Source organism: Procambarus clarkii, chromosome 43 (assembly GCF_040958095.1).
Source record: "Procambarus clarkii isolate CNS0578487 chromosome 43, FALCON_Pclarkii_2.0, whole genome shotgun sequence".
Lineage (NCBI taxonomy): Eukaryota > Metazoa > Arthropoda > Malacostraca > Decapoda > Cambaridae > Procambarus > Procambarus clarkii.
In genome coordinates this window covers 21,748,815-21,757,302 of record NC_091192.1, presented here as the reverse complement: position 1 = coordinate 21,757,302, position 8,488 = coordinate 21,748,815, and the positions used below count along the sequence as shown (strand labels likewise).

At 53.1% G+C, this 8,488-nt stretch overlaps 1 protein-coding gene across 6 annotated transcripts in view; it reads left to right on the top strand.

The window, feature by feature from the left end:
• Window positions 1-8,488, top strand: part of LOC138349741 (solute carrier organic anion transporter family member 74D-like) — a 507,981-nt gene that overhangs the window by 276,068 nt on the left and 223,425 nt on the right. For 2 of the 6 annotated variants that reach the window (XM_069300088.1, XM_069300090.1), the window contains exon 1: window positions 4,070-4,468. The exons of the other annotated variants lie outside the window; for them this stretch is intronic. The gene's annotated coding sequence lies outside the window, so the exon portion shown is untranslated. Of the gene's footprint in view, window positions 1-4,069; window positions 4,469-8,488 lie in introns of those variants that run through there. 6 annotated transcript variants of the gene reach the window in all.

The window sequence follows — 8,488 nt, the reverse complement described above, 5'->3', positions numbered from 1 at the left end:
TACACACGACTCACAACTGATGCCGTTCGAACACTTCCGGAACAAGTGCTTCACTGACGACTGGTGTTCGAACCACAACGCTATAAATGCTTCACCCACGCACTACAAATACAAATAATCGCCAACAGAACCTAAACACCTAACCTAACCTATGCCTATATATGCACAATATGCTAATATATTATAATATTAATTTATATATGAGAAAATTCCCGTTTTGAATGAAAAGCATGTCAAAAAATTATGAATACTTCTGTGGGGTCGACCGCTGGATGGAATGGACTTAAGTCCCGAACGGGTTGTATAAGTGATATATATACACAATATCCACCATATATTATATGTCGTATGCCACTATTTAACAATACTCAGTCTTCTAGTGCTTAAATTAAATTAACATAACTAGTATCCCCCCCCCAATTAAAAACATGGTGCTAAGTGAGGGGTGAGGATAGTCAGCTGTAAGGATATGATAAGCAAGGATGAGGATAGACAGGTGGTACTGGCCAGCTGGCTTTTGTTATCACCCACACAGCTGATCTGGCCGGCCGGACATTTAAGATAATTCCCCCAGCTAACATCATGTATCCTGAATGCTTTAATTAAATAAAACATTACTAATGACCATATTACACCCCCAAATATACATATATATATACACATTAGGGGGAAAAGTTGCTACTTGATTAACGACCGTTCGGTCGAGCTATTTCTTGGCTAATTGCCGTTGTTTTTTTCCTTAATGAGTCATTGCTTATTCAATAAGCAATTTAGGGAGATAATTCTGGAGGAACTTGTAGTTCTCGTACCTCCGCCAGCGTGGCGCCGTCCTTTTCACTGTCAAGGTCACGTGTACAGACCCACGATGCCAGACGCCGCTCTCGCCTTCATCTCCATGGCTATTTTTCTCCCGTTCTAACGACGTAACTATTTCACCGCTAGTTACGTGATGATAGTTGATGTATGTGTGTATGTATGTGTGTGTATGAATGGCAGTGAAGGGTTGTTTACGGTGAGAAAAGTGTGGGATTGGAATGTTGTTGTTCCTGGCAGTGTTGCCAGCGAGAGGGGGAGAAAGTATCGAGTGTGTGTGAGGGGGGGGGGGGGGAGAGGCGCGCAGTCTAGTGGGCGTGGTCATACTATTAGGGGGCGTGGTCATACTAGGAGGGGGGCGTGGTCATACTAGGAGGGGACGTGGTCATACTAGGGGGGGGGGCGGGGTCTGGTCATACTAGGAGGGGGCGGGGCGTGGTCATACTAGGAGGGGGCGGGGGTCTGGTCATACTAGGAGGGGGCGGGGTCGTGGTCATACTAGGAGGGGGGCGTGGTCATACTAGGAGGGGGGCGTGGTCATACTAGGAGGGGGGCGTGGTCATACTAGGAGGGGACGTGGTCATACTAGGGGGGGGCGGGGTCTGGTCATACTAGGAGGGTGGCGGGGTCTGGTCATACTAGGAGGGTGGCAGGGTCTGGTCATACTAGGAGGGGGCGGGGGCGTGGTCATACTAGGAGGGGGCGGGGCGTGGTCATACTAGGAGGGGGCGGGGTCGTGGTCATACTAGGAGGGGGCGGGGTCTGGTCATAATAGGAGGGGACGGGGCGTGGTCATACTAGGAGGGGGCGGGGTCGTGGTCATAATAGGAGGGGGCGGGGCGTGGTCATAATAGGAGGGGGCGGGGGCGTGGTCATACTAGGAGGGGGCGGGGCGTGGTCATACTAGGAGGGGGCGGGTCGTGGTCATAATAGGAGGGGGCGGGGGTCTGGTCATACTAGGAGGGGGCGGGGGTCTGGTCATACTAGGAGGGGGCGGGGGTCTGGTCATACTAGGAGGGGGCGGGGCCTGGTCATACTAGGAGGGGGCGGGGGTCTGGTCATACTAGGAGGGGGCGGGGTCTGGTCATACTAGGAGGGGGCGGGGGCGTGGCAACGCTAAGGCTTTATAGCCACACTAGGGGACCATAGCCACACCAGGGGACCATAGCCACACCAGGGGACCATAGCCACATCAGGGGGACCATAGCCACACCAGGGGATCATAGCCACATCAGGGGGACCATAGCCACACCAGGGGACCATAGCCACACTAGGGGACCATAGCCACACTAGGGGACCATAGCCACACTAGGGGACCATAGCCACACTAGGGGACCATAGCCACACCAGGGGACCATAGCCACACTAGGGGACCATAGCCACACTAGGGGACCATAGCCACACCAGGGGACCATAGCCACACTAGGGGACCATAGCCACACCAGGGGACCATAGCCACACCAGGGGACGAAGGCCACACCAGGGGACCATAGCCACACCAGGGGACCATAGCCACACCAGGGGACCATAGCCACATCAGGGGGACCATAGCCACACCAGGGGACCATAGCCACACTAGGGGACCATAGCCACACTAGGGGACCATAGCCACACTAGGGGACCATAGCCACACCAAGGGACCATAGCCACACCAGGGGACCATAGCCACACCAGGGGATCATAGCCACACTAGGGGATCATAGCCACACCAGGGGACCATAGCCACACCAGGGGACCATAGCCACACTAGGGGACCATAGCCACACCAGGGGACCATAGCCACACCAGGGGACCATAGCCACACCAGGGGACCATAGCCACACTAGGGGACCATAGCCACACCAGGGGACCATAACCACACCAGGGGACCATAGCCACACCAGGGGACCATAGCCACACCAGGGGACCATAGCCACACCAGGGGATCATAGCCACACTAGAGGACCATAGCCACACCAGGGGACCATAGCCACACCAGGGGACCATAGCCACACCAGGGGACCATAGTCACACCAGGGGACCATAGCCACACCAGGGGACCATAGCCACACCAGGGGACCATAGCCACACTAGGGGACCATAGCCACACTAGGGGACCATAGCCACACCAGGGGACCATAACCACACCAGGGGACCATAGCCACACCAGGGGACCATAGCCACACCAGGGGACCATAGTCACACCAGGGGTGACCATAGCCACACCAGGGGACCATAGCCACACCAGGGGACCATAGTCACACCAGGGGACCATAGCCACACCAGGGGACCATAGTCACACCAGGGGACCATAGCCACACCAGGGGACCATAGCCACACTAGGGGACCATAGCCACACCAGGGGACCATAGCCACACCAGGGGACCACAGCCACACCAGGGGACCATAGTCACACCAGGGGACCATAGCCACACCAGGGGACCATAACCACACCAGGGGATCATAATCACACCAGGGGTGACCATAGCCACACCAGGGGACCATAGTCACACCAGGGGACCATAGCCACACCAGGGGACCATAGTCACACCAGGGGACCATAGCCACACCAGGGGACCATAGCCACACTAGGGGACCATAGCCACACCAGGGGACCGTAGCCACACCAGGGGACCATAGCCACACCAGGGGACCACAGCCACACCAGGGGACCATAGTCACACCAGGGGACCATAGCCACACCAGGGGATCATAGCCACACCAGGGGACCACAGCCACACCAGGGGACCATAGTCACACCAGGGGACCATAGCCACACCATGGGACCATAACCACACCAGGGGACCATAGCCACACCAGGGGACCATAGCCACACCAGGGGACCATAGCCACACCAGGGGACCATAGCCACACTAGGGGACCATAGCCACACCAGGGGACCATAGCCACACCAGGGGACCACAGCCACACCAGGGGATCATAATCACACCAGGGGTGACCATAGCCACACCAGGGGACCATAGCCACACCAGGGGACCACAGCCACACCAGGGGACCATAGCCACACACAGGTGTATACTGAACGCTACGCAGCTCTGCCCACGTTACAGTAAAGGGCAAGATTTAAGGAGAACGCGCCGAGTTGCGTTTGTTGACGCTAGAGCGTTCAGGTGCGTTCATTGATGCGTGCTGCGTGAGGGTGGAGGCGGTGGTGGTGGAGAGAGAGGGTGGGGGGGAAGGGTCGTAGGTGGAGGCAGTGGTGGAGAGAGAGGGGGCGCAGGGGGAGAGGGGGTTTAGAAGCTAGGAGAGGTAGTGAGTGGCGAGGCAGTAGAACTCTGGTGTGTGGTGCGTGAGGCAGCGGCTCAGTCAGCCAGCCAGTGAGTGAGTGACTATAGGCTATAGTGAGGTCCCCCGACGGCCCTCCACGGTGTATATATATATACATTATATACACCCTCCTTTACCACCTGTCTCAAACACCCAGGACAAGCCGCGCCGGGGGGATACGAACCTGGCGGCGATGTTTGTGTGTCGGGCCGGTGGTGATCAGACTTACCCCCCTCCCCAACCACTACCACCTCCTCCTACCTCTGTACTGTTTATATAATTTACTTCCCTCCGCCACGGTGGTGATGTAGACTCACAGTGTGGCCACTCTACCTCTGCTGAGTTAGTCTACTTCCTCTACAATCTACATGACTGCCCATTATGTCAGGTATGTGTTAAGATCATCTCTCTCTCTCTCTCTCTCTCTCTCTCTATATATATATATATATATATATATATATATATATATATATATATATATATATATATATATATATATATATATATATATATATATATATTTACATAAAGGTTGTGAGGGTACCACCTCTGGTGCCAATGTGGGGACCCATAGCCTCGGAGAAGAAAATAAAGAGTATTCAGAGGAGACCTTGTGGTCTCTCACTGAACACTAATATTATCTTCTCCTACCACCCCCATTCTTTTGTATATACACATATATATGTTTGTTTTATTTAAACTTTGTTACAAAAAAGGAGTTACATAAAGGGTACAAAGATGGTTATCATAGGTTGTCGAGTTCCTCCAGCTCCTCAGATGGCGGGCAGGAACCCTGGATGCAGTGCGCATTTCCCCTCTGTATCGCCACGCTGAGGCGCTGGAAAAGGAAGCTGGCAGCTCTAGGGTCCCTTGTTGTTTCAATGAGCCTAGAACCCAGTTCCTTCAAAAAACTGGTAGCACTTTTACCCCAGGCGCCGAGTGTCTCAGAAGCAATGGGGACAAAATTGTAGTGGTGATCCAGTTCTCTATACTTACGGGATTTGGCTGCTTCCCTGTGGGTGGCAGCGCCACCTGGTTGTGCAACACTGAGGTTAATGTAGGTGTTAGCCAGGGTTGATACGCACGTGTTGTCGCATACCAACTGCTTGCCATTCTTCCAGGGGTTCACTGTGATACCATCCGGGCGACCAATAAGAGCATCAGAGTTACGGGCGTTAGGTAACGGGGCTCTCTTTCAGCTGGGCATCAAGCTATATATATATATATATATATATATATATATATATATATATATATATATATATATATATATATATATATATATATATATATATATATATTTGGCTATATCTAATCTTACTGTGTCGGTGTGTCTGTTGAGAATTGGTGCCTTTGTCAGACTATCTCTTGTGACACTCTGGTTGCTCGAAGGAATGATGTGATCTCTGGTAGTGTCTACTTAAGGTCCAACTCCACGCGCCAGAAAATTAAGAAAACGTCGTCATTTCCTCAATTTCTGATGTGTGGGATGAATCTCAAATCTTCAGCTTCCTTATTATAACTCATCGTCTGCAATTTGTTGCATGTTGCTCGCCCCCTTACCCTTGTTGTGTGTGCAATGTTGCACACCCCTTTAAAGACATGTCTCTTTCCTTTGAGCTCGGGAGAGAGTTTGTTGCTTCAGTAATATCCTCCCGTTGTCAGACGCTGCTTGAAATGTACGCTGGGTGGCAACCTGTGTCTCAAGGCCGAATATGTCGTCTTAAACAGGCTCCCCAGCGCCACCTTCCGGGCCCCCTGGACCTTCTGGCATCTTAGCTCTCACCTGGACACAACGAGGGAGTTTGCTATCAGATTTAAGACAGTTATTTGGTTCACAGTGAGGATTTTGACCAGACCACATACTAGAAGGTGAAGGGACGACGACGTTTTGGTCCTGGATCATTGATCGACTTGACGGACGACTTGACGACTTGACGACTTGACGGTCCAGGACGGACCGAAACGTCGTCGTCCCTTCACCTTCTAGTGTGTGGTCTGGTCAACATTCTTCAGCCATGTTATTGTGACTCATCGCCTGTATACAGTGAGGATGGTTCCTGTAAACTGCAATTCAACCTCCAAACATACTTTTTTTTTACCGGGCCATTTGTCATCCGTTTGTTAGTTCCGGGAATCATATCACTTCGGCCCGGTCTCTGGCCAAGACTCCTGGTGGACTGGTCAACCAGGCTGTTGGAACGCGGCTGCTCGCAGTCTGACGTATGAGTCATGGCCCAGTTGATCAGGTATAATTTGGAGGTGTTTATCAAGTTCTCTTTGGAACATCATGAGAGGTTGTTTAAATATTATTATGTTTAGAGCTATAGAGTTCTCTCTCAGCGTACCTATTGCACCTTTGCTTTTCAACGGAGCTATGTTGCATCGCCTGCCATGCCTCCTGGTCTGATGCGTTACATCATGTCCACATTTGGAACCAGTCCCTCTAATATTTTCCAAGTGTAAATTATGATTTCTCTCACCTGCGGTCTGCAGAATACAGATTTAGACATTTTAAACGTTCCCAATAATTTTCATGTTTTTTTTTTTTAGTGGATTCTGGCATTGAAAGATCTTTGCATTTTCTCCAGAGCAGCAATTTCTTCGGTTTTTGGGTGGGTCATTGTGTCTGTGTCTGCGTCGGTGTCTGCGTCTGTGTCTGCGTCGGTGTCGAAGACGCTTCGCCTGTGTGGCGTAGCCTACGGCAGACACACGGGGCAGGCCAAAGTAGTTTGGGATGAGACACAGAGACCAGTCTTGAGTGAGACACAGAGACCAGGGTGAGGTGAGACACAGAGACCAGGGTGAGGTGAGACACAGAGACGAGGCTGAGGTGAGACACAGAGACGAGGCTAGGGTGAAAGAAAAGGCGGGCAGCGGTGGTGGCGTCCACGGGGCGGGCCAGACGCAGCCCGCCAACAGCTGGGGGTCAGAGAGGACGCGCGTGGTCCCAATGTGGCCCGCCTTAACCCACATGATGTGGCGCTCACTTAGCTGTGGCTCCACGGGCGTCAGGGCCAGCTATGTCCCGCCTCCTGACCTTGTGCTTTCTCATTGTTCATTTTGTTCATTTATTATACTGTTCTTGTGGGGTGGTAGTGGACCCCATACCCATCTTGTGGGTGGTAGTGGACCCCATACCCATCTTGTGGGTGGTAGTGGACCCCATACCCATCTTGTTGGTGGTAGTGGACCCCATACCCATCTTGTGGGGTGGTAGTGGACCCCATACCCATCTTGTGGGGTGGTAGTGGACCCCATACCCATCTTGTGGGTGGTAGTGGACCCCATACCCATCTTGTGGGGTGGTAGTGGACCCCCATACCCATCTTGTGGGTGGTAGTGGACCCCATACCCATCTTGTGGGGTGGTAGTGGACCCCATACCCATCTTGTGGGTGGTAGTGGACCCCATACCCATCTTGTGGGGTGGTAGTGGACCCCATACCCATCTTGTGGGGTGGTAGTGGACCCCATACCCATCTTGTGGGTGGTAGTGGACCCCATACCCATCTTGTGGGGTGGTAGTGGACCCCATACCCATCTTGTGGGTGGTAGTGGACCCCATACCCATCTTGTGGGTGGTAGTGGACCCCATGCCCATCTTGTGGGTGGTAGTGGACCCCATACCCATCTTGTGGGGTGGTAGTGGACCCCATACCCATCTTGTGGGTGGTAGTGGACCCCATACCCATCTTGTGGGGTGGTAGTGGACCCCATACCCATCTTGTGGGGTGGTAGTGGACCCCATGCCCATCTTGTGGGGTGGTAGTGGACCCCATACCCATCTTGTGGGTGGTAGTGGACCCCATACCCATCTTGTGGGGTGGTAGTGGACCCCATACCCATCTTGTGGGGTGGTAGTGGACCCCCCATACCCATCTTGTGGGGTGGTAGTGGACCCCATACCCATCTTGTGGGGTGGTAGTGGACCCCCATACCCATCTTGTGGGGTGGTAGTGGACCCCATACCCATCTTGTGGGTGGTAGTGGACACCCATACCCATCTTGTGGGGTGGTAGTGGACCCCATACCCATCTTGTGGGGTGGTAGTGGACCCCATACCCATCCTGTGGGGTGGTAGTGGACCCCCATACCCATCCTGTGGGTGGTAGTGGACCCCATACCCATCTTGTGGGGTGGTAGTGGACCCCATACCCATCTTGTGGGTGGTAGTGGACCCCATACCCATCTTGTGGGGTGGTAGTGGACCCCATACCCATCTTGTGGGTGGTAGTGGACCCCATACCCATCTTGTGGGGTGGTAGTGGACCCCATACCCATCTTGTGGGTGGTAGTGGACACCCATACCCATCTTGTGGGGTGGTAGTGGACCCCATACCCATCTTGTGGGGTGGTAGTGGACCCCCATACCCATCTTGTGGGGTGGTAGTGGACCCCCATACCCA